General features: G+C 39.8%; 1 protein-coding gene and 1 pseudogene across 10 annotated transcripts in view; one reads left to right on the top strand and one right to left on the bottom strand.

Annotated features, from left to right (window-relative positions):
* DLGAP1 (DLG associated protein 1) overlaps nucleotides 1-23,994 on the bottom strand; it is a gene marked incomplete at its 5' end in the record, with an annotated part of 892,564 nt that overhangs the window by 591,581 nt on the left and 276,989 nt on the right. The window lies entirely within an intron of this gene.
* On the top strand, nucleotides 3,226-3,873 carry LOC306642631 (ubiquitin-conjugating enzyme E2 L3-like; annotated as a pseudogene). The gene is made up of 2 exons: nucleotides 3,226-3,303; nucleotides 3,472-3,873. The product of its transcript is annotated as a ubiquitin-conjugating enzyme E2 L3-like (transcript).

Here is a 23,994-nt window from a genome sequence, read left to right as displayed (position 1 = left end):
GGTGTCACATGTACAAATGATCTGGTGTTGGACAGTGTAGGTGTCTATGGAGATCTGCTTCTATATTTTTTAAGCAATATAATTTTGTGGACCGAGGAAGCATATGAAAATATTTTCAGAAGGAATGAAAAAAACAGTGCATCTAAGTGATCAGCAGAGATGTAGTCAGATTCAGAAACAAGAATGTAAATTTCAATTTTTTTTTAACCTCTTATTTGTGAGAATTACAATGCAGGGCTGGGAGCAGTGAGCACATCTGTATTCTCAGTGACTTGGGAGGCTTGGGCAGGAGGATTGCATGTTGAAGGCTGTCCCTGGCAACTCAGCAAGACTGTTTCCAAATAAAAAATTTTTCAAAAGGGCTAGGGATGTAGGTTAGTGAGATAGTGCTCCTGGGTTCAACCCTCATTACTGTAAAAAAGAAAAAAATCAAAGGCCTGAATAAATGTAGGACTCATAATACAGAAATTGGAGGACTCAAAAGGGGATGTGATGCGGCTTGATCAATGTTATATAGTTGGTAGGCACAGGTACTCTGCCTGGAAATCCAGTCCTTTAGAAACCAAGGCCTTTAGTTTCCTAAAAGCATATTTGACATTCAAAAAGTTCACGGTCAGTGCAATCTTCTGCAGAACATTTTAAAGCCTGTTTTGACACTGATAAAGCTGACAGGTATTAGGATGCTGTGGATTGGGAAATGCAGAAATAGTAACACGACAGCATCAGGAATCTGCATGGCACTTCACAAAGCACACCGACACTATCACACTTTAACATATATCTCATTTATCTATGCAACAGAAGATAAAAATGATATTCTGCCATCATTAACTTTCAGTAGTAATTTAGAGATTATGAGCTTTGATTTATATACTACGATCCCATTAGGTGTTCTGAATATTCTTGTAAACTGGACAAAGTCCAAAAGGAATTTCTTTCCTATATTTGTGAGGACTAAGATACTCAAGAGATAATGAATAATAATTCATTAGGAAAAAATATACAACTCACTACTTATCCATTCATAAATGCTTATTGAGAATCTATTTTGTACTAAACCATTCTTAATTTTCAGTGAAAACAAAATGGAAATATTAGGTAATTCCTGAAAATGACAATTGAACATAAATAAGAAATAAATATAACTATAATCAGAGTATCTTCTAAGTTGGATGATTATTAAGCAAACAAATATTTTAAACACTAAATGTGGTCATAAATACCATCTAGTCTAATGGTTTCCACATGTAGCCGGTCATCCTGATAATCCAGAAAGCTGCATGAAAGTACAAACTATAGAGCTTCTTGAAATCTATATATCTCTGTCTATATCTATCTACATATCTATAGCTATATCTATATCTTTCTATCTATATATATATATATATACTTTTTGAGACAGTGTCTTTCTGTGTTGCCTAGGCTGGCCCCAAATAATCCTCCTGCCTCAGCCTCCTGAGTGGCCGGGACCACAGATATATGCTGACACATGCTGGAGTTGGTTAGGTTTTCATCACTATGACCAAAATTCCTAACAAGACAACTTAGAGGAGGAAAGTTTAATTTTGGCTCGGGGGTTCAGTCCATGGTCAGATGACTTCAGTGTTCTGGGCCTGAGGTGAGGCAGAACATCATGGTAAAAGGGTATAGTGAGGGGCGCTGCTTTGCTTATGGAAGGACAGGGAGGGTGGGGGGAGAGAGAGAGAGAGAGAGAGAGCCCTTCCAGGGCACACCCCCAGTGACACACCTCCTCTAGCCACATCCTACCTGCTTACAGTTACCAATCAGTCCATTCAAACTAGAATGGGCTGATAAGGTTATAGCTCTTGGAATCTAACAATTCACCTCTAGTATTCCTGAATTTTACCTCTGAATATTTCTGAATTCACACAGGAGCTTTTGGGGGACACCTCACATCCAAATCATAGCACTAGGTTATGCAAACTCTTACAAATCAGAATATTCATGGGTAAGTCAGAGGAATTTGCATTTTGAAAATGCTTCCAGTTCATTTTCCTGATCAAGCAGGTTGGGAAAGCTACTGATTGTCCTTCTTCATTGGACAATCAAGCAAATGAGATCAGAGAAAGGACTTGCAAAGGTATTTGCTTCTTGGTGACAAAAGTGAGATTATAACATGGAACTCCTGATTCTCTGATGTTATCCCCCTCTTCCTGACCCCAACAGTCCCTCTTCTGTTTTTTTTTTTTTTAATCACTGTTTCTTCCTATCATCAAGTAATAGTACTTAGCCCCCATACTGGAGAAAAAATGAGAGCAGAAGAATAACTAACCTATAATTATTTGAGTATCAGAAGAGTCACATAGGCCTCCGCTTCAGTAAGTACCTTGAATTTACACAGATAAAAGGAAAGAAACAGGAATTTGGACTTAGCTTGTTTGACAGAATCATGTGCTTTCACTATTCTGTTGTCTTTTTCTACAGTCAGCTACTTTGGGGTTGCATGCTGAGCCAATTTCTTTGGGGTATACCCAGCATCCCCACACCCCTATCAGCAGGGTCAGCTATTTACACACTGAATCCTTATCCCTGGCCATTGTTGATTGAACCAGGAGAAAGATTTTACCTAAACAGGGCTCATAACGTATGACAAAGAAACTGCCGCCTTGCTCGGGTTTAGAGTGATGGATGGAGCTTGTTCTTCTTGTCTCCTATAGATAGAGGGAACAAATATTGGTAAACTGTAGAAAAAGGATGAAAAAGACACATGAAAAGAGAGTGGAAACCCTCTAAAATAATTTGCCTCTTCTTCCCACTCATTTATCTTTCCTTTTTTTGGTGTGGCTTCCAGGAGATCAATAACCCTTTAATTATTTATTTTTAAATTAATTTTTGGCTTGAGCTAGCTCAAATTTGTTTGTTTCTATAACTCTGCTCTCAGAGTCCAAACAAATATGTCTCGTATCATTTATTTTAAGTGAGTTACTCCATAACAGTCATTTTAGTTACAGTATTCTAAGAGGTATATTGGAAGACCATTGGCTAAAAGCATAGAGAAAGGGGAACATTTTAAATACACTGCATTTGATGGAATACTTATATTTTCACAAAGTACATGTGTTGATGTGTGATAAAGTAGAAAAGGTCCAGGTCAGAAGAATCTCTTTTCATCTTAGCTCTTAGAGGATTTCTGACATGCAATGTTACCTAGCTTCTTTGAATTTCAATGACCTTATTTGTAAGATATCTCTTGAGAGATCCAAGATGGTGGCCAGCAGGGGACTGATGGAGGAGCTTGAAGAGATCCACAAATGTGGAATGAAAAACTTCCATAACATCCAGGTTGATGAAGCTAATTTATTGACTTGGCAAGGGCTTACTGTTCCTGTAGTCTTGCTATGTTTCCTGTGCTGATCGTGAACTCCTGGATTTAAGTGATCCTCCTGCCATCCCTCCTCTACACCCTCAAATAACTAGAACTACTGATGCAGGGCCTGCCTTGCTGCTTAGGACAACCCTCTATATGATAAGGGGCCTTCAGAAGCGAAATCAACTTTCCAAAAGAATACCCATTCAAACCACCGAAGATCACATTTAAAACAAAGATCTACCACCCAAACATCGATGAAAAAGGGCAGGTCTGCCTGCCAGTAATTAGTGCTGAGAATTGGAAGCCAGCAACCAAGACCGACCAAATAATCCAGTCCCTCATAGCACTGGTGAATGACCCCCAGCCCGAGCACCCCGCTCCGGGCGACCTAGCTGAAGAATACTCTAAGGACCGTAAAAAATTCTGTAAGGATGCTGAAGAGTTTACAAAGAATTATGGGGAAAAGCGACCTGTGGACTAAAATCTGCCACAAGTGATTCCAGCAAGTGTGAGCAGACACCCCACAAAGCAGGACTCTGTGGAAGATTGACACGTGCCACCGCCTGGTGTTTGCTTGTGGCAGACTAACTTTCTACAGTTCTCTTAATTAAAAGTGGTCTAGGTAACCTGTAAAGAAAGGATTAAAAATTTCAAAAAAACCTCTTGACTAACCCTAGTTGGGTGAGTATGAGGAATACTCATCATTCACTCATTTCGTCATTCCAAAAAGGTCTGTACAGCACCTATAATATGCCAAGCACTATATAGGAGCAGGGAATATTTCAACCAATATTTCATTCTGGTGGAGATGAGTAAATAGAAAATAATAAATATGGTGAAGCAGTAAATTATAGAGCATATAAGAGAAGGTAAATTATGCTATAGATGTTAGAAAAATAGATCAAGGTTAGGGGTATCAGAAGTGCATGAACTGGGAATACGTGAGAAACTGGGGGGCTGCTATGTTCTGGATATGGTTTGAATGTTTTCCCCAAAGAAATCATGTGTTGAAAACTTGGTCCCCAGTGTGGTAATGTTAAGAGGTGGAGCCTCCTTGGAAGGTCATTAGGTCATTGGCGGCACTAACCTTGGTTCCCTTGGGACCCAAGCTAATTCTCATGAAATGGTTGTTATAAAGAGCATGAATGGCCCTCCCCTGTCTGGCTTCCTGTCCCACCATGTGATCTCTTGATCTTGCACATATGTCTGCCATTGTCATATGATTTTCCATTAGGTCCTCACCAGAACCAAGCTAATGCCAGTGTAATGCCCTTGGAATATCCAACACTGTGAGCTTTATTTATAATTTTCTTTTCTTTATTCCTTTACCTATCCTTAGATATTTTGCTAGAGCAACAGAAAGTGGATTCATATAGGACTTCATTAAGAAGTGAAATTTGACCAAAAGCTTGAAGGATGTGAGAGTTGGTCATCTGTTAAGTGTGGGATGTTCCAGGAAGAGGGAACTGCTGGGATTAAGATTTACAGGGGGAGTGTACCTGGTTGGTCTTGGAATTCAAGGAAGTCATTGAGGATGGAGTGAAGGGAGGGAGAATAATTAGATGGAGAATGGTCTGTGGTGGGGGGTGTGATGGAGAAGTGGAAGAAGGGGTGGCTCAGGCCTTTTGCTTTTACTCTGAGAGTGAAATGGGAGTAATCTGAGCTCACAATTGACATGAATTTTGTTTCAAATGGTTCATCTTGACTGTTGATTGAGCACAGAACAAAGGGAGGTCAAAATGGGAACAGTTGGAAGCCTCATCAACTATCTGGAAGGGGGAGTGTCAGCTCTATTGGGAGTAAGAGACCCCATGCTGGACTCATTGTGAAGCAGTTGACAGGATCTCCTGATGGAATGTGTGTCAAAGGTGAAAAAAGGGGAGACTAGGATGACCCCAAGACTTGTAGCCTAAGCAACGGAAATAGCAACCTTGCCATCATTTGAGATGAGAAAAGATGTGGTAGCTCAGCTTATTGGAAAGAGGATGAAATCGGTCTGGCCATGTTTTCTTTGAGATGTCAGAGTCAAGTGGGCTTGTCCTGTCGGTGGCTGAACATTGCTATGTTCCGGTATGAGGTGTCTTCTAAAGGAGCATTAATGCTTAGGGATGAAATGATTGGATTACGAGAGTTGTAACTAATAAGTGGATTAATCCATATGGATTAATAATTTGAAAAGACTGTTGTGCCAGGTGGTAACTGTGGGCAGGTGGAGCACGGCTGTTACGGGAGGTGGGTAGCTGGGGGTAGGCTTTTGGGAACTATCTCTTGTGCCCCTGGTTCTCTCTTTCCCTCCCCCCACCTCTGTTTTCTGGCCACTTCAATGAGGTAAGCAGCTCTCTTCTGCCACACTCTTCACTATGATGTTCTGACTCATCTTGGGCCCAGAGCAATGTAGTTGACCAACCATGGACTGAATCTCTGAAGCCATAAGCTAAAATAACCTTTTCCTTCTGTAAGTTGTTCTTGTCAGGTATTTTGGTCATAGTGATGAAAAGACTACTAACACAGAAATGCAACAACACCAGAATGAAGGTGAGAGGGCCCAGCTGGGTTTGCATTGAAACCATTCTGCAGAGCAGAGGAAACTGGTTTTCTAATTTTTACCTGCCACAGATGATTTTGTAGGGGTTAAACAAAGTAATGTATGTAAAGCACAGTACCTGGTGCATAGCATGAACTCAACATATTTTAATTCTCCTCTGTTTTCTGCATTTATTTTAAAATACTTATTTTTCTATTGACTGCATAATAAGATTGAACCGATCTTTCTGTGAAAAACATCAATTTTTGACAAGACATAATAAAAAATCGTACTTTACATTTGGGCAGTTCTTTTAAAATGTTGGGAAAATAATCTGATAAAATATTAACAGTACTCAGTAAATCGTAAAATAGAATTTTCAGATAGCTAGGCAAATTTTAGTCTGGACAAGAGCTGAATGATCTAAAGAAAAAATGAGAACAGAAATAAATCTAGGAATCTAAAAAGTTGCTGGACTTTCTCTCGAATATTCCCAGATTTGGGGAGGGTGGGGATATTTATCTTTTTTTTTTTTTTTTTTAACTTTACCTTCTAGTCCTAAATTTTGTGCCCTTCAGGAATGACCGATAATCCTCTGGGATGAAGAAGATGCAGAGATGTGGGAAAGAAGATCATTTAAACCTCAAGTCCAAGTGTAGAGCTGAGGAAGTACATTTACCTGAAGTGAGCAGAGGCCCCCTGGAAGTTCTAGCAAGGATGATTCTTTAAGTCTACTATTATATCTTTAAGACAGATTCCTAGATTTATTAATGCCTCTTTGATGGAATCAGTCTCAAAGTGGAAACCATCTATCATCAAACCCTATTTTACAGAGGAGTTCTGTGGGGACCAGAAGGGCTTTTCTGAGACCCCAGCCAACAGAAAGCCAGGACAGACCCGGAGGCCTAACCCTCAGCCCACTTGTCCTTCTGTTCAAACGTTTTAAAGTTTCCCCTCCAAGTAACTCTTTTATTTTAACTCTTATTTAACAAGCAGCATTGTTTCTTTGAAATCTCTTGTTTTATCTTAAGTTTTACTTCCTTTTGACAATAAAATCCACAAATCGTTATGTTTGATTGAAGACCATGTTAAAATACATGCCAGCTCCCTCTGGCCAGCTGTTCTTGGAGTAAAATCATTTTAATCAGCTATTTCACCCCTGTGACTACAGGACCCAACAGAACAACTATAGAGGAGGAAAAGTTTATTTAGGGGCTCACGGTTTCAGAGGTCTTAGTCCACAGAAAAGCTGGCTTCATTCCCAGGGGCTCGAGGTAAGGCTGAACATCATGGTGGGAGAGTGTGGCAGAGGGAAGCAACTCACATGATGATTAGAGAGCAGAGAGAGAGAGAGAGAGAAATCTCCACCCTCTAGACACAAATATATACCCCAGAGTCACACCCCCAATGCCCCACCTCCTCCAGCCACACCCCACCTGCCTCCAGGTACCACTCAGTTAAGCCCATCAGGGATTAATTCACTGATTAGTTTAAGGCTCTCACAACCCAATCATTTCCCTGCTGAAGCCTCTTGCATTGTCTCACACATGAGCTTTTGGGGGACACCTTGCATATAAACCATAACAAAAATAGACGTCAGAACAAGGTCTGCATTTATCCTGTGGCTGCCCATCTGTCTGAGACAGTGTTAAATCACGTAATAAAACAAGAGGACTCGTAAGTTACCACTTCCTTTGAGTGTAAGAAACTTCAAGGCAAGGCTGGGGTCATGGGTGTGTAACCTGCGCAGATATGAAGGGCCCCTGCTCAGGGAGGCCTGTTCTTTGTTTAATGCACACCATTGTTTTGTGGATGTATCCAGTGGGACAGTGAGCCTGCAGGTAGCAGGGGTGGCTGCACACCACGCAGGTCTGCAGCTACTCCTATGGCCTCATCTGCACCTGGTGTGTGTGATGGTGCATTTTGATGGACACACCATTCAGGAACATTCAGTGAGAGTCAGCGTGAGAACAAGAGTTACGTGCACTCTGACTATGGCTAATTGGGGAAGCTGAGGTGCCAAGTGGCACCCCCTCATTGAAACCAGGACTTCCTTCAAACCTGGCAAGAAGGCGGTGGGACTCTAACGAACATGTAAACTTTTGTCCTTGCTTCATTCCCCTGTTCAGCCAACCACTTAGGTTGAAAGAGACGATACAGGGAAAAGAACAGGAAGAGCAGAGCATGCTTCTTTTTCATGCAGTCCTTCCCTACTCATCAGTGAGGTAGAGGAGACGGTGCTGGGAGTTGAGAGTTTTGTGTGGCATTTTCACTGCTCTAATCATAATGATTTACATAAGTGCCATCAACAAAATATGAATTGTGAAATTCTTGGTGACTTTTGTACATGTTATTTTTTAATTTTTTGTTATCTTTAAAAATTTTATTCTAATTAGTTACACATGACAGTAGAATGCATATTGACACACTGTCCACAAATGGAGCAAAACTTCTCATTCCTCTGCTGTGCATGGTGCAGAGTCACAAGGGTAGTAAAATCATACATGTATATAGGGTAATAATGTCCATCTCATTCCATCGTCCTTCCCATCCCCACACTCCCTTTCCTCCCCTCAATCCCCTCAGCCCAATCCAAAGTTCGTTCATTCTTCACTACTGTCCTCCCCCAGCCCCATTATGGATCAGCATCTGCTTATCAGAGAAAATATTAGGCCTTTGGTTTTTTGGGTTTGGCTTATTACACTTAACATGATATTCTCCAACTCCACCCATTTACAAGCAAATGCCAAAATTTCATTCTTCTTTAAGACTGAGTAATATTCCATTGTGTATATATACTACAGTTTCTTTATCCATTCATCTATTGAAGGGCATCTAGGTTGGTTCTACAACCTAGCTATTGTGAATTGAGCTGCTATAAACATTGATGTGGCTGTGTCACTGTAATATGCTGATATTAAGTCCTTTGGGTATAAATGGAGGAGTGAGATATCTGGATCAAATGGTGATTCCATTTCAAGTTTTCTGAGAAATTTCCATATTGCTTTCCAGAATGGTTGGGTTAGATAAAGATTTTCTCCCATCCTATAGGCTCTCTCTTCGTGTTATTGATTATCTCCTTACACAGATTATTTATGCTTATATTTCCACTGCACAATATACAGGTGGATGGTAAAATTCATGCTAATAATTTGTGCTTTGGGTTCTCTTTTTTGGTACTTGCAACAGCATTAAATAGCAAATAAAAATCACTATGAATCGTCAAGAGAGAGATGGTGGAAGAAAAGACATAGTTGTTGCCGCCTGCAGCAACAATCCCGCGGTAATTTATCGGAGGTGGACTGGAACTGAACTACTTCTATTTATCTTGGCTACTTCCTTGCTTGTTTGCTTGTTTATTAGTTTATAGAAGAGAGGCTTTGCTTACTTTTAGTTTTAGAGGAAGAGAGACTTTGAGAGGAAGAAAGACTTTGCTTAGAGGAAGAGAGACTTTGCTTAGAGGAAAAGAGACTTCGCTTAATTTTAGAGAATGCTACTCTTTCAGAGAGGCTATGCTTATCAAAGGTTTACTGCTTCTTAAAGGTGGGTTGCTTCTTGGAGGTGCGGCATGCGGCAAGCGGCCTATGTCCTACAACCTGCGACCCAGAGGTGTGGCTTTAGTTCTCTGTTCTGCGAACTGTGATCTGAGACCTGCGATCCCCATTCTGCGATCTATCAGAGGTGCTGCTTATCAGAGGTGCTTCCTATAGGTGTGTGTCTTATATACCTAAGGCAGCCAATCAGCTTAGGATTAAGTAGCACGGTTGGAGCATGCGCCATGGTACCAATTAAGAAAGAATGAGGAACATCTGTTGACCACTAGTGCAGAGGAGACATTAACTAATCAGGCAAAAGTAGATCACGCCGTGTTAACACTAATTATGCGCCACCTCTTGGCTCAACGCCAGCCGCCATCCTAGGGCTACTTAAGCTTGTCTCTGCACATAATTTTTTTTTTTTTTTCAGTATTTTGAATGACCCTTTATTCCTGCTTTCTGAACAATGCATTTCCATTTTTCCCTGGGCCCTGCAAATTCTGTAGCCATTTACAGTCATCCTGTTGTAATGAACAGATACAGATTCTAGCAAACTCTTCAAGCATTATTAACTTATAGCCTAAGTATTACATAGTACTAAGTATTATAGGATTTTGGAAAAGGATCACCATCTTCTGAAAACCCTAATACAACTGAAAAATAGATTAATTTAGTCTCTGTTTTCCTCAGTGTCTTTTTTCTGTTTCCCAAATGATTCCTTGGACATCTGACGAAAGTTGCTAATTCCAGCCAAACCTGCTCAAAAATCCCATAGCTTTTAATTCAATTTATTTTCTAATTTAATTCAATTTTAATATTACTTTTGAAACTCCACTGCCCTCAAGGTCAAATAGTCCGCTGGAGAAGAGAAAAGTCATGATAAAAGCAATTTAGTCTCAAGCATAGAGACTAAAATAGAGCTACCTAAACTTCAAGGGATATTCACATTTTAAAAAAGCATGTGTGATAGTAGAGTGAAACAGGCATTACTACCTCATGTACATGCATGACTGCATGACCGATGGGATCCTGCAGTAAGTATAATCAGAAAAATGAGAGATTATTCTCTATTTATGTATGATATATCAAAATGTATAAATGCATTCTACTGTCATGTACAACTAATTAGAACAAATAAAATAAAATAATTAAATTAAAAAAGCATGTGTCTCCTTTTGACCCAGTTATCCCATTCCTCGGTTTATACCCAAAGAACTTAAAATCAATGTATTATAGTAACGCAGCCACATCAATATTTATAGCATCTCAATTCACAATAGCTAGATTGTAGAACTAACCTAGACGCCCTTCAACAGATGAATGGATAAAGAGACTGTGGTATATATACACAATAGAATATTATTCAGCCATAGCGAAGAATAAAGTCATGGCATGTGCAGGTACATGGATGGAATTGGAGAATATCATGCTAAGTGAAATAGGCCAATTCCAAAAAACTAAAGACCAAATGTTTTCTCTGATAAGTGGATGATGATACATAATGGGCGTGGGGGTGTGGGGGGTAAGAGAAGAATGGAGGAACTTTAGATTATGTAGAGGGAAATGAGAGGCGGGAGGGAGTGGGGGTGAGAAAGATGGTGAAATGAGACAGACATCATTACCCTATGTACATGTATGATTACATGAATGGTGTGAATCTACATCGTGCACAACTGTAGAAACGAAAAGTTGTGCCTCATTTGTATACAATGAATCAAAATGCAGTTTGCAAAAATAAAAAAATACATAAAGATTAATTTTAAAAAAAGTCTGGGTCCAAATTCATCAAATTGGATACATTAAATATTTGCAGCTTTTTACAAATCAATCAAATCTTAATAGTCTTCTTCTAAAAACATTTGCTAAGCCTAAGTAGCTTTAATGTATAAGAAACAATGTTTTTCAGGGAAAAGTATTTTCTATTACTCTCTGCTAAGAAGGTCCCTTCTGCCCCAATTCACTCAGTAGAACAGGTGGTCACCTATTTTTGAGCAACTATAATTTTCTATTAAATGAAATTCTGCGTGTTCAATGAAATCAAATACTTTCCCCTAATTGAAAAGGGCCTCTCAGTCAGGAAATATGTTGGTTTCCTGTCTCTTTAAAGCTCTCCAAAACTGAAATGCACTTTAAAGTGTGTAGTGCTAGTTTGAAACTGAGTCTTCATTTTTTTTTTTTTTTTTTTTTATGTTTTAACCTGTGTACTTCCATCCCATTCTTGTATCTCCATCTGAAGACTGACATTAATTTTCAGTGCCTCAAGTAGGGAATTATTCAATGTCTTACAGTTTGAAAGCCATTTCTTTCTTAAAATCTCAAAGTTTCCAGTATGATTTCATAAAGTTTTCTAAAATAAAAATTTTAAGAGACCCATAGATTCTCCGAGGCTGTGCAGCCTAACCGATGAATTCCATTGCTGTCTCTGCATTCACTGGGCCGACCACCTTCCATCACTCTATCAATTTCCCCCACACTGGATGAGCTTAATGCACACAACAGGAAAACTACATTTATGGAGAGTTTACTATGTGCCAGGTACTGCTGTGAGAATATTACATGGATTATTACACGTATGTTCTGCAATCACCCTATGAAGTAGGAGCTACTAGTATTGCCATTTTATAGAAGAGGAGACTATGATGCAGAGATTTTAAGAAACTGACCTAATTATTATAGCTGGTGAGTGGAGGTTGCAAGATACAGACAGAGGCAGGCTGGTCTCCATTCAACTCTTGGTGTTTCCCCAAGACAAATTATCAGTCTAGATAGAAATTTTTCAAAGGTTACGGTGTTCCAAGATCTTCAAATGAATTGCTTCATCTACATATTAGTATCAACACCCATTTCACAGATGCCAAAATTGAGACACAAAGATATTAAGTTACTTGGCCAAAGTCTTAGTGAAAATCTCAGAGTCAGGATTTAATCTCCTTCTTTTTATCATTATGTTACCACCTCTTTGTTCTGTGTCAGATTTAGATGTCCTTATTCTTAAAAGTCAATTTTCCATGCCAAAATATACAAGAGTGTTATTATTTTTTTAATTGAGTTGGTGACTAGTGCAATTGTTACAGCCAAACTTTTAGTTGCCAAAGAGAACAAAGTCTTAGTTCCAAAGCTGTATATGCCAGTTGGCAACACTGGTTATTTGACCACAAACTGTATCACCCTTCCCAGCCAGTCATTTCCCAAGTGTATGCTGCTAATGGTTAGTGAATCAAGCATTTTTAAACACGAACTGGACTTATCATTCATCAGTCTAATTTCTTCATTTTAAAGTTAAGAAAGGCACAGAGAACCTAAGTGGTGTTCATGTAGCAAAATCCCACACAGAAAATTCGTCCCAGCAGAGCTGGGACAATCATTGAGACATCCTTCCTGCCCTCCTGAAGCCCTCTGTCCTGGTATTACAATGTGAAACTGTCATGAATTGTCAAATGTCATGAACTTAAGTTACACTGAATTTAATTACTGTTAGAAAAAAGGAATCAGGAGCACTGGCTTGAAATAAGGATGATACAAAACTATAATGTCTCAGACAGAGGAGCTTATTATGTCAGATGGCTAATTTTAGGCATCAAATAGACTGAATTAAGGATTATTTAGAGAACTAGTAAAGGAGAATTTCTGGATGTGTCTGTGAGGGTGTTTCTGGAGGAAACTGGCATGTAAGTCAGTGGACTAGGTGGGGAATTCAATGTGGGTGGGCACATCCAATCAGCTGAGCACCTGGTAGTCAAAACAGCAATTTTTTCTCTCTCTCCTGGAGCTGGGACACTCTCTTCTTTTGTCCTTGGACAACAGAACTCCAGGGTCTCTGACCTCTAAATCCCAGGATTCACACCAGAAGCCACCTGGGCTTTCAGGCCTTCTGCCTCAAATTGAGTTACACCTTCAGTTTCTCTGGTTCTGGGGCCTTTGAACTTGGCCTGAGACATGCTCCCAGCAACCAAAGGTCTCCAGCTTGCAAGATGGCTTGTATGGTCTTCTCATAATCATGTGAGCCAATTCAATAAATTCTTATCTATCTATCTATCTATCTATCTATCTATCTATCTATCTATCTATCTATCTATCTATCTATCCATCCATCCATTCATCTATCCATCTATCCATCCATCCATCCATCTTCTCTATCCTATGGGTTTTTGCTATCTGGAGGACCCTGACTAAGATCTACAGTTTTGCACTTATCAAATCCCAGTTATTACACTGGGAAAACGTATGGAGGATTCATAAGCAGGATTGGTGCAGGTTATGCCATACCAGTGGAGAGATGGAAAAGATAAGGTCCCAGCTGAAGGATGAAATATAAGTCATGTGGAAAAGAGAAGAGTATTTTCCCCTGATACTAGTTTTCTTTAGACAAATTAAATAACATCTCCACATTATCTTTTTCTCTCTGACTATTTAAAATCATTTTCTAGAGCTGCTAAGCTGACACTATTTTAACTATAATTAAGTAAATAATCTGAAATCCCCAAATTACAGTTAAAATTTTCTGGAATTGATCTATCTAAAGCCTTTTTATATCTTATTTTTATCAACATGACCAGTGGCAGAGACTGAGTAATAAAATGTAAATTTGCCGCCAAGTCGATAGACAACCTCTTACTTTTGCCAGTAATTATAGAAATGAAGTGATACAATTGGGTGCTTGGTCACAAAGGCTGGTTACATTTGCTGTAAGTCTGAATATAAACAGACACCCTAAAGCTATTTGATGATGGAAAACAAAAAGCAGTGCAGTTTCAAGTACTCTACCAGGCTTATTCTGTAATTACAATACCTTGCAATCTTCTAGTAACTCTAGAAAACAGTTGGACAGATTCTCATGAGACTAAACATACAACAACTGTATGACTCAGCAGTCTTGAACATTTATCCCACAAATGAAAAAAAAAAAAAAAAAAAGCATCCTTGGGTACTAATTCCAGAAAATTGAAAATTTATATTCACATGGAAAAATCTTATTTTATGCTTATAGCAGTTTTATTGGTAATAGCCATATCCTGCAAAAAAGCTCGGATGTTCTACAAGAGGTGAAGAGTTAAATAAATATGCAATAGAATACTACTCTGCAAAAAAAAAAAAAAAAAAAGGAACGAAATATTGATTCAGCAATTTGGATGACTCCCGAGGGAATTATGCTGAGTGAAAAAAAGTCAATCCTAAAAATGTTACACACTATGTATATTCCATTTACATGTCTTTATGATATGACAACATTATTGAGATAAAACAGATCAGTGCTTGCTAGGGCTAAGGGGTAGGATAAAGGGAGGGACAGCAATGAAGGGAAGTAGGTGTGCTTTATGAAGATCCAGGTGGTGATGGAGTTGTTCTGAATTCTGACTGTATTGGTGAATATGTGACCCCACGTGGAATAAAAGTGCACACACACACACACACACACACACGTAAAACTATGGAAATCTGAACAATGTTGGTGGATTGTATCAGTGTCCATATTCTGGTTGTGATATGATTCTATAGTTTTTTAAATATATAACCATTGGAAGAAACTGATTAAAATGTACATGGTATCTCTCTTATTTTCTTTCTTTTTTTTTTCTTTGCTTTTGTACAGGGGATCAAACCCCAAGGGTGAGGCAGGAGGATCACATGTTCAAAGGCAGACTCAGCAACTTAGCCAGGCCCTAAGTAACTCAGTGAGTCTCTAAATAAAATATTAACAAAAGGTCTGGGGATGTGGCTTAGTGGTTAAGCACCCTTTGGGTTTGATCCCCAGTATTAAAAAAAAAAAGAAAGAAGAGAGAAAGAAAATAAGAGAGAGGTACCATGTACATTTTAATCAGTTTCCTCCAATGGTTGTATGTTTAAAAAACTATAGTCATATCACAACCAGAATATGGACACTGATAAAATCCACCAACCTTGTTCAGATTTCCATAGTTTTATGTGTGTGTGTGTGTTTGTGTGTACTTTTATTCCATGTGGGGTCACATGCATATGCCACCATGCCTGTCTTCTCTGCAATATTTTCATAACTGTATGTGAACTATAATTAATAATATTTTCAGTTACCAACAATGTTGTTTTTTAAAATTTAAGTTTCAGGGAAAATTGTATACTAAAAAATCCCACAAAACAATAGAATACCTAATACAATGTGTACTCATCTCACCATAAAGTCACTCTCTGTGATTTGAATTTTGGTTTCTTCTTAGATAATAAATTTTTTTACTGTGATCAAAAATAAATAATGTAAAATTTATCATTTAATCATAAAGTGTACAACACTGGCACCAAGTATAGTCCCAGTGTGGTACACTCATAACAGCCATCCATTTCTAGAAATTTCACCATCCCAAATTAAAACTGCTACCCTTCAAACTGTGGCTCCACATTCCCTGCTTCAACCAGATCCCCAGCAATCATTATTCTACTTTTTATTTTTGAATTTGCTCGTTCTTTTTTTTTTTTTTTTTTTTTTATTGTAAACAAATGGGATACATGTTGTTTCTCTGTTTGTACATGGCACAAAGGCATACCATTTGTGTAATCATAAATTTACATAGAGTAATGTTGTTTGATTCATTCTGTTATTTTTTCCCTTCCCCCCACCCCTCCCACCCCTCTTTACCCTCTATACAGTCCTTCCTTCCTCCATACTTGCCCCCCCTCCCTAACCCTAACTCTAACCCTAACACTAACCCTTCCCTCCCCCCCATTATGTGTCATCCTCCACTTATTAGCGATATCATTCGTCCCTTGGCATTTTGAGATTGGCTTATCTCACTTAGCATGATATTCTCCAATTTCATCCATTTGCCTGCAAATGCCATAATTTTATCATTCTTTATGGCTGAGTAATATTCCATTGTATATATATACCACAGTTTCATTATCCACTCATCAATTGAAGGGCATCTAGGTTGGTTCCACAGTCTGGCTATTGTGAATTGAGCAGCTATGAACATTGATGTGGCTGTATCTCTGTAGTATGCTGATTTTAAGTCCTTTGGGTATAGGCCAAGGAGTGGGATAGCTGGGTCAAATGGAGGGTCCATTCCGAGTTTTCTAAGGAATCTCCACACTGCTTTCCAGAGTGGCTGCACTAATTTGCAGCCCCACCAGCAATGTAAGAGTGTACCTTTCTCCCCACATCCTCGCCAACACCTGTTGTTGCTTGTATTCTTGATAATCGCCATTCTAATTGGGGTGAGATGGAATCTTAGGGTAGTTTTGATTTGCATTTCTCTTATTACTAGAGATGTTGAACATTTTTCCATATGTTTGTTGATTGCCTGTAGATCTTCTTCTGTGAAGTGTCTATTCATTTCCTTAGCCCATTTGTTGATTGGGTTATTTGTATTCTTCGTGTAGAGTTTTTTGAGTTCTTTATAGATTCTGGAGATTAGTGCTCTATCTGAAGTATGATTGGCAAAGATATTCTCCCACTCTGTAGGCTCTTTCTTCGCATTGCTGATAGTTTCCTTTGCTGAGAGAAAGCTTTTTAGTTTGAATCTATCCCAGTGGTTGATTCTAGCTTTTATTTCTTGTACTATGGGAGTCCTGTTAAGGAAGTCTGATCCTAGACCAACAAGGTGAAGATTTGGACCTACTTTTTCTTCTATAATCTGCAGGGTCTCTGGTCTGATTCCGAGGTCCTTAATCCATTTTGAGTTTAGTTTCGTGCATGGTGAGAGATATGGGTTTAGTTTCATTCTGTTGCATATGGATTTCCAATTCTCCCAGCACCATTTGTTGAAGAGGCTATCTTTTCTCCATTGCATATTTTTGGCCCCTTTGTCTAGTATGAGAAAATTGTATTTATTTGGGTTTGTGTCCGTGTCCTCTATTCTGTACCATTGATCTACCTTTCTATTTTGGTACCAAAACCATGCCGTTTTTGTTACTATTGCTTTGTAATAGAGTTGAAGATCTGGTATTGCAATACCCCCTGTTTCACTCTTCCTGCTAAGGATTGCTTTAGCTATTCTGGGTTTCTTATTCTTCCAGATGAATTTCATGATTGCTTGCTCTATTTCTGTAAGGTACGTCATTGGGATTTTAATTGGAATTGCATTGAATTTGTATAGCACTTTAGGTAGTATGGCCATTTTGACAATATTAATTCTTCCTATCCAAGAACATGGAAGATCTTTCCATCTTCTAAGGTGTTCTTTAATTTCTTTCTTTAGTGTTGTATAGTTCTCATTGTAGAGGTCTTTCACCTCTTTTGTGAGATTGATTCCCAAGTATTTTATTTTTTTCGAGGCTATAGTGAATGGGGTAGTTTTCCTAATTTCTCTTTCCGAAGATTCATCACTTATGTATAAAAATGCGTTGGATTTATGGGCATTGATCTTGTAACCTGCTACTTTACTGAATTCACTTATGAGTTCTAAGAGTTTTCTGGTGGAATTTCCAGGTTCCTCTAAATATATAATCATGTCATCAGCGAACAGGGATAGTTTGAGTTCTTCTTTTCCAATTCGTATCCCTTTAATTTCTTTGGTTTGTCTAATTGCTCTGGCCAGAGTCTCAAGAACGATGTTGAATAGAAGTGGTGAAAGAGGGCATCCCTGCCTTGTTCCAGTTTTTAGGGGGAATGCTTTCAGTTTTTCACCATTTAGAATGATATTAGCCATGGGCTTAGCATAGATGGCCTTTACAATGTTAAGGAATGTTCCCACTATCCCTATTTTTTCTAGTGTTTTGAGCATGAAGGGGTGCTGTATTTTATCAAATGCTTTTTCTGCATCTATTGAAATAATCATGTGATTCTTGACTTTAAGTCTATTAATATGGTGAATTACGTTTATTGATTTCCTGATGTTGAACCAACCTTGCATACCTGGGATGAAGCCCACTTGATCATGGTGCACTATCTTTTTAATATGTTTTTGTATGCGATTTGCTAAAATTTTGTTGAGAATTTTTGCGTCGATGTTCATTAAGGATATTGGTCTGAAATTTTCTTTCCTTGATGAGTCTCTGTCTGGTTTAGGTATCAGTGTGATATTGGCTTCATAGAATGAGTTTGGGAGGGTTCCCTCCTCTTCTATTTTATGGAATACTTTGAGAAGTATTGGAATGAGCTCTTCTTTAAAGGTTTTGTAGAACTCGGCTGAGAACCCATCTGGTCCCGGACTTTTCTTTGTTGGTAGGCTTTTGATGACTTCTTCTATTTCAGTACTTGAAATTGGTCTATTTAAATTGTTTATGTCCTCCTCGTTCAGTTTAGGCAATTCATATGTCTCTAGAAACCTGTTGATGTCTTCGAAATTTTCTATTTTGTTGGAGTATAGATTTTCAAAATAGCTTCTAATTATGTTTTGTATTTCAATCCTGTCTGTTGTGATATTTCCTTGTTCATTCCGAATTTTAGTGATTTGGGTTTTCTCTCGTCTTCTCTTTGTTAGTGTGGCTAAAGGTTTATCAATTTTGTTTATTTTTTCGAAGAACCAACTATTTATTTTGTCAATTTTTTGTATTGTTTCTTTTGTTTCAATTTCATTGATTTCGGCTCTGAGTTTAACTATTTCCTGTCTTCTACTACTTTTGGTGTTGGTCTGTTCTTCTTTTTATAGGGCTTTGAGCTGTAGCGTTAGGTCGTTTATTTGTTGAGTTTTACTTCTTTTATTAAATGCGCTCCATGAAATAAATTTCCCTCTAAGTACTGCTTTCATAGTGTCCCAGAGATTTTGATATGATGTTTCTTTGTTCTCATTTACCTCTAAGAATTTTTTAATTTCCTTCCTAATATCTTCTGTTATCCATTCATCATATAATAGCATATTGTTTAATCTCCAGATGTTGGAATAGTTTCTGTGTTTTACTCTTTCACTTATTTCTAACTTCAATCCATTATGATCTGATAGAATACATGCTAGTGTCTCTATCTTCTTGTATTTGCTAACATTAGCTTTGTGGCATAATATATGGTCTATTTTAGAGAAGGATCCATGTGCTGCTGAGAAGAAAGTGTATTCGCTCTTGGTTGGATGGTATATTCTATAAATGTCCGTTAAGTCTAAATTATTGATTGTGTTATTGAGATCTATGGTTTCTTTGTTCAATTTTTGTCTGGAAGATCTGTCCAGTGGTGAGAGCGGCGTGTTAAAATAACCTAGTATTATTGTGTTATGGTCTATTTGGTTTCTGAAATTGAGAAGGATTTGTTTGACATACATAGATGAGCCACTGTTTGGGGCATAGATATTTATGATTGTTATATCTTGCTGATTTATGCTTCCCTTAAGCAGTATGAAATGACCTTCTTTATCCCTTCTGACTAACTTTGGCTTGAAGTCCACACTATCGGAAATGAGGATGGATACTCCAGCTTTTTTGCTGAGTCCATGTGCATGGTATGTTTTTCCCCATCCTTTCACCTTTAGTCTATGGGTATCTTTTTCTATGAGGTGAGTCTCTTGCAGGCAACATATTGTTGGATCTTTCTTTTTAATCCAATCTGCCAGTCTATGTCTTTTGATTGATGAATTAAGGCCATTAACATTCAGGGTTATTATAGAGATATGATTTGGTTTCCCGGTCAGTTGGTTCATTTTTTAAATTCTATTTATTTATTTCTTTGACACAACTTGTTTCCTCCTTTATTTGACAATTCCTTTAGGATAATTCCTCCCTTTGCTGATTTGCTGCTTTGTTTTTCATCTCTTCCTCATGGAATATTTTGCTGAGAATGTTTTGTAATGCTGGCTTTCTTTTTGTAAATTCTTTTAGCTTTTGTTTATCATGGAAGGATTTTATTTCATCGTCAAATTTGAAGGTAAGTTTTGCTGGGTATAAGATTCTTGGTTGGCATCCATTTTCTTTCAGGGCTTGAAAAATGTTGTTCCAGGCCCTTCTAGCTTTTAGGGTCTGGATTGAAAAGTCTGCTGATATCCGTATTGGTTTCCCCCTGAATGTAATTTGGTTCTTTTCTCTCACAGCTTTTAAAATTCTGTCTTTATTTTGTATGTTAGGTATTTTCATTATAATGTGCCTTGGTGTGGGTCTGTTGTAATTTTGTGTATTTGGAGTCCTATAAGCCTCTTGAACTTGATTTTCCATTTCATTCTTCAGATTTGGGAAATTTTCTGATATTATTTCATTGAATAAATTGTTCATTCCTTTGGCTTGTTTCTCTAGGCCTTCCTCAATCCCAATAATTCTTAAATTTGGCCTTTTCATGATATCCCATAGTTCTTGTAGATTCTGTTCATGATTTCTTACCATCTTCTCTGTTTGTTCAACTTTGTTTTCAAGGTTAAATATTTTGTCTTCAATGTCTGAGGTTCTGTCTTCCAGGTGTTCTATCCTATTGGATATGTTTTCTATGGAGTTCTTAATTTGGTTTATTGTTTCTTTCATGTCAAGGATTTCTGTTTGGTTTTTTTTCAATATCTCTAACTCTTTATTGAAATGATCTTTTGCTTCCTGTATTTGCTCTTTTAACTGTTGATTGGTGTGATCATTCAATGCTTGCATTTGCTCTTTCATCTCATTGTTTGCTTCTCTGATCATTTTAATTATATACATTCTGAACTCCTTTTCTGTCATTTCTTCTGCCATGCTGTCATTGGGTTTTATTGATGTAACATCTAGATTTGTTTGCAGCATTTTCTTTCCTTGTTTTCTCATATTGTTCAGGTATCAGTTGACCACTGAGATATTGCAGATTTCCTCTATTGACTTACAATGTCCCTGAAGATTTCTATATATATCCCCCCTTAGCCTTCAGTAGGCTGAAGTCTTGGAGGAAGTTGATAATGCGGAGCTCCACAAGGAAGCTGCCTCTCTAGGAGTGGTGGCCTTCAGGAGGGGTATAATCCCTGCTAGTGGGCAGAGGTGCCTCCACTTGTTGACCAATGGTCATCCAAAGGGGACCTAGGCTGCGGGCTGAGGCAAGGCCTGTTTGGGCCTGAGTCTCTAGTTTTCCTGTCCTTGTGGGGAAACCTCACCCGGCAGGGAAGACTCACCCGGTGGGGAGGTCTCGCTGGTCAGTACCCTCCTAGAGGTTCCCCTCAATTACAGCTACCGCCTGGGCTGGGCTGCCTTCCCCTGCAAAGTTCTCATGGGCCCGGCCCTACCTCCTGGGCCTCGGAGCCTCACCCTTCGCAGATGAATCTCCTTAGGCTGCCCCTCCTCAGAGAACATGCCCTCAGGCCTGGAACCTTCGCTCCGCCCTAAGCCTGTCTCTGTGTGGCTCTTCCACCCAGAAGCCTCCTAGATCCTGGGACCCTGCTCTGCCCCTAATTGCCTGGCTATGCGGCCCCTCCTCTGAGCAGCCACCTGGGGCCCCGTACAATCTCTCTGAGTCCCAGAGACCCACCACACACCTCTTCCTCCAGACAGCTGCCCAGTATTCCGGTGGGGTCACTAGGAGTCCAAGAAACTCACTGCGTGCCTCCACCTCCCACCAACCACCCATAGCCCTGGGCAATCAATCACTCCAAGTCGAAGTGACCCTCCCCGTTCCTCCTCCTCCTCCAGATAACCCCCCGAGTGTTCAGGAGTGGTCGCTCTGGGTGGCTCTGAATCCACGTGACCCGCTGCACGGGTCCTATGGGCAACCGCCCGGAGCTCTTGGTGCGGCCACTCAAGACCAAGCGACCCACCACGCTTCCTCTCCAGGCAGCCCCCCTGTGTTCAGGAGCAGTCCCTTTAAGTCCAAACAACTCACCACTCGCCTTCTCCTCTGAGCAGCCGCCTGGAGCGCTAATGCAGTCACTGTGAGTCCAAAGGACCCGCCGCGCTTCTCCTCCTCCTCCGAGCAGGCCCCGGGGTTCAGAAGTGGTCTGAGTCCAAACAGCTCGCCACGCAGCCTCTCCTCTGGCAACCGCCTGAAGCTCTGGTGTAGTCACCCCGAATCCAAGCGGCCACGTTCCTCTTCCTCCTCCTCGTCCTCAGGGCAGGCCCCGGGGTTCAGAAGCGTCGTTCTGAGTCCAAACAGCTCGCCGCGGAGTTTCTCTCCTGGCAACCGCCTGTAGCTCTGGTGCAGTCACTCCGAATCCAAGTGGCCACGCTCCTCCTCCTCCTCCTCAGGGCAGGCCCCGGTGTCCTGAGTCCACACAGCTCTCCTCGCCACTCCTCCCCTGGGCAGCCGCCGGATCCCCAGTGGTTGCTCCGAGTCCCAGCGCTGTGCCGAGCGGCCTCCTTTTCGGCGCTCCTAGTTGTCCGAGTTCACTGCTCCAGCGGGGGGAGGGGCGTCTCACTGGCAGCTCTACTTCACAAAGTTTCCTGCGTTCCGGGACCACTGTCCCATCCGGGACGCCTCCCCAATGGGAGAGACTCACCCGGCTGCTTTGAGTTGGTCCCAAGTGTCTCAATATCTCCTCTTTTGAATCCTGAGTCCTGGAGCAACATGAAATGCAGCCACCCTCTAGGCCGCCATCTTGAAGAAGCTCTCTGGTGCCATTCTTGTTTCTAAATTTTTCTATTTTCTTCACACAAACTCCATAAAGCTTCAAAATCTTCTGGACTACAGGAACCAGTCAGTGTTATTGATCCTTGTTAAGCATGCCTATTTCTATTTTAGTGAATATTTGCATTGCTATGGTCAAAATACTTTTCAAGAACACTATGGGAAAAACGGTCCATTCCAGATGTGTCTGACTCCAATTCTCAGGGCACAATTTAATTCAGAATATCATGAAAGACTGTTGGAAAAGGAATGATGCTCAGGATAATGCCATGAGGAATCAGTGGGAGAGGTGTAGGGGAGAGAGAGAGTGATCCACTCCTTCGAATTTGCTCGTTCTTGATACCTCGCATTAGTGGAAACACACTTGTGTAAGGGATGGTAAGATTCGACACGTATGCTCAAAGCGGTGCCAGGAGGTTCTCAGCTTTAGAAGTATGATTCGTAGTGGGATTTATTTTGCTGTCAAAGAGTGAGGTTAAGAAAGTTTCAGGTGTTAGGAAAGTTCAAATGTTAGGTTTGAACACCTTCAAATTATGAAGGTCTGCCGGACATATGCAAGAGGATGGAAGGTGAGCAGACTTTTTAACTATTATTATTTTGAAAAAAATGCCTGTAGAGGACAGAGACTGGAGAGAGGGACCAGATGAGAAGAAACCATGGTCCAGCTCAAGTAAAAATAAGGTAAGACCTGAAATAATTCTATGGACTGAATGAAGACAGGGACCTGAGAGTGTTTAATGGAACCTGATGACCACTGGAGGGAGACAGGGAGGACTCTTGAAGGGCCCACCAGCTCTGGCTTGGGTCATCAGCATCAGTTGAATGGGGTATGGGAGAAGCAGCAAGTCTGAGAGGGAAGGGTGAGTGAAACTGTATCGCTTAATCTACTCTACAGATGTAAGCAAGAGCAACTTTACTGATGTAAATAAGAACAAGGTTACCTACTGCGCTCCCAAATGTTTTCCATGAAAAAGAATGTTCAAATTATTTTGCAAGCAATTGAAAAGGAATAGTAGCATTCATTCAGGTTTTACATGTGTATATTTACTTGCCTTTGATGGCGGCGTGAAGATGGAAGGGCAAGAGGGCATGGATTGAGAACCACATATGTAGGTTTCTGTTCTTGTACCTCCACTGTATGGCTCTGCTTCTTAACAGCACAATTTTAAGACTTAACTATGTGCTGATATAAGTATGCATATCC

This window comes from Sciurus vulgaris (assembly GCF_902686455.1).
Source record: "Sciurus vulgaris genome assembly, chromosome: 13".
Lineage (NCBI taxonomy): Eukaryota > Metazoa > Chordata > Mammalia > Rodentia > Sciuridae > Sciurus > Sciurus vulgaris.
Note: the sequence above shows the minus strand (reverse complement) of the source record. Positions and strands in the feature narration are given on the sequence as shown.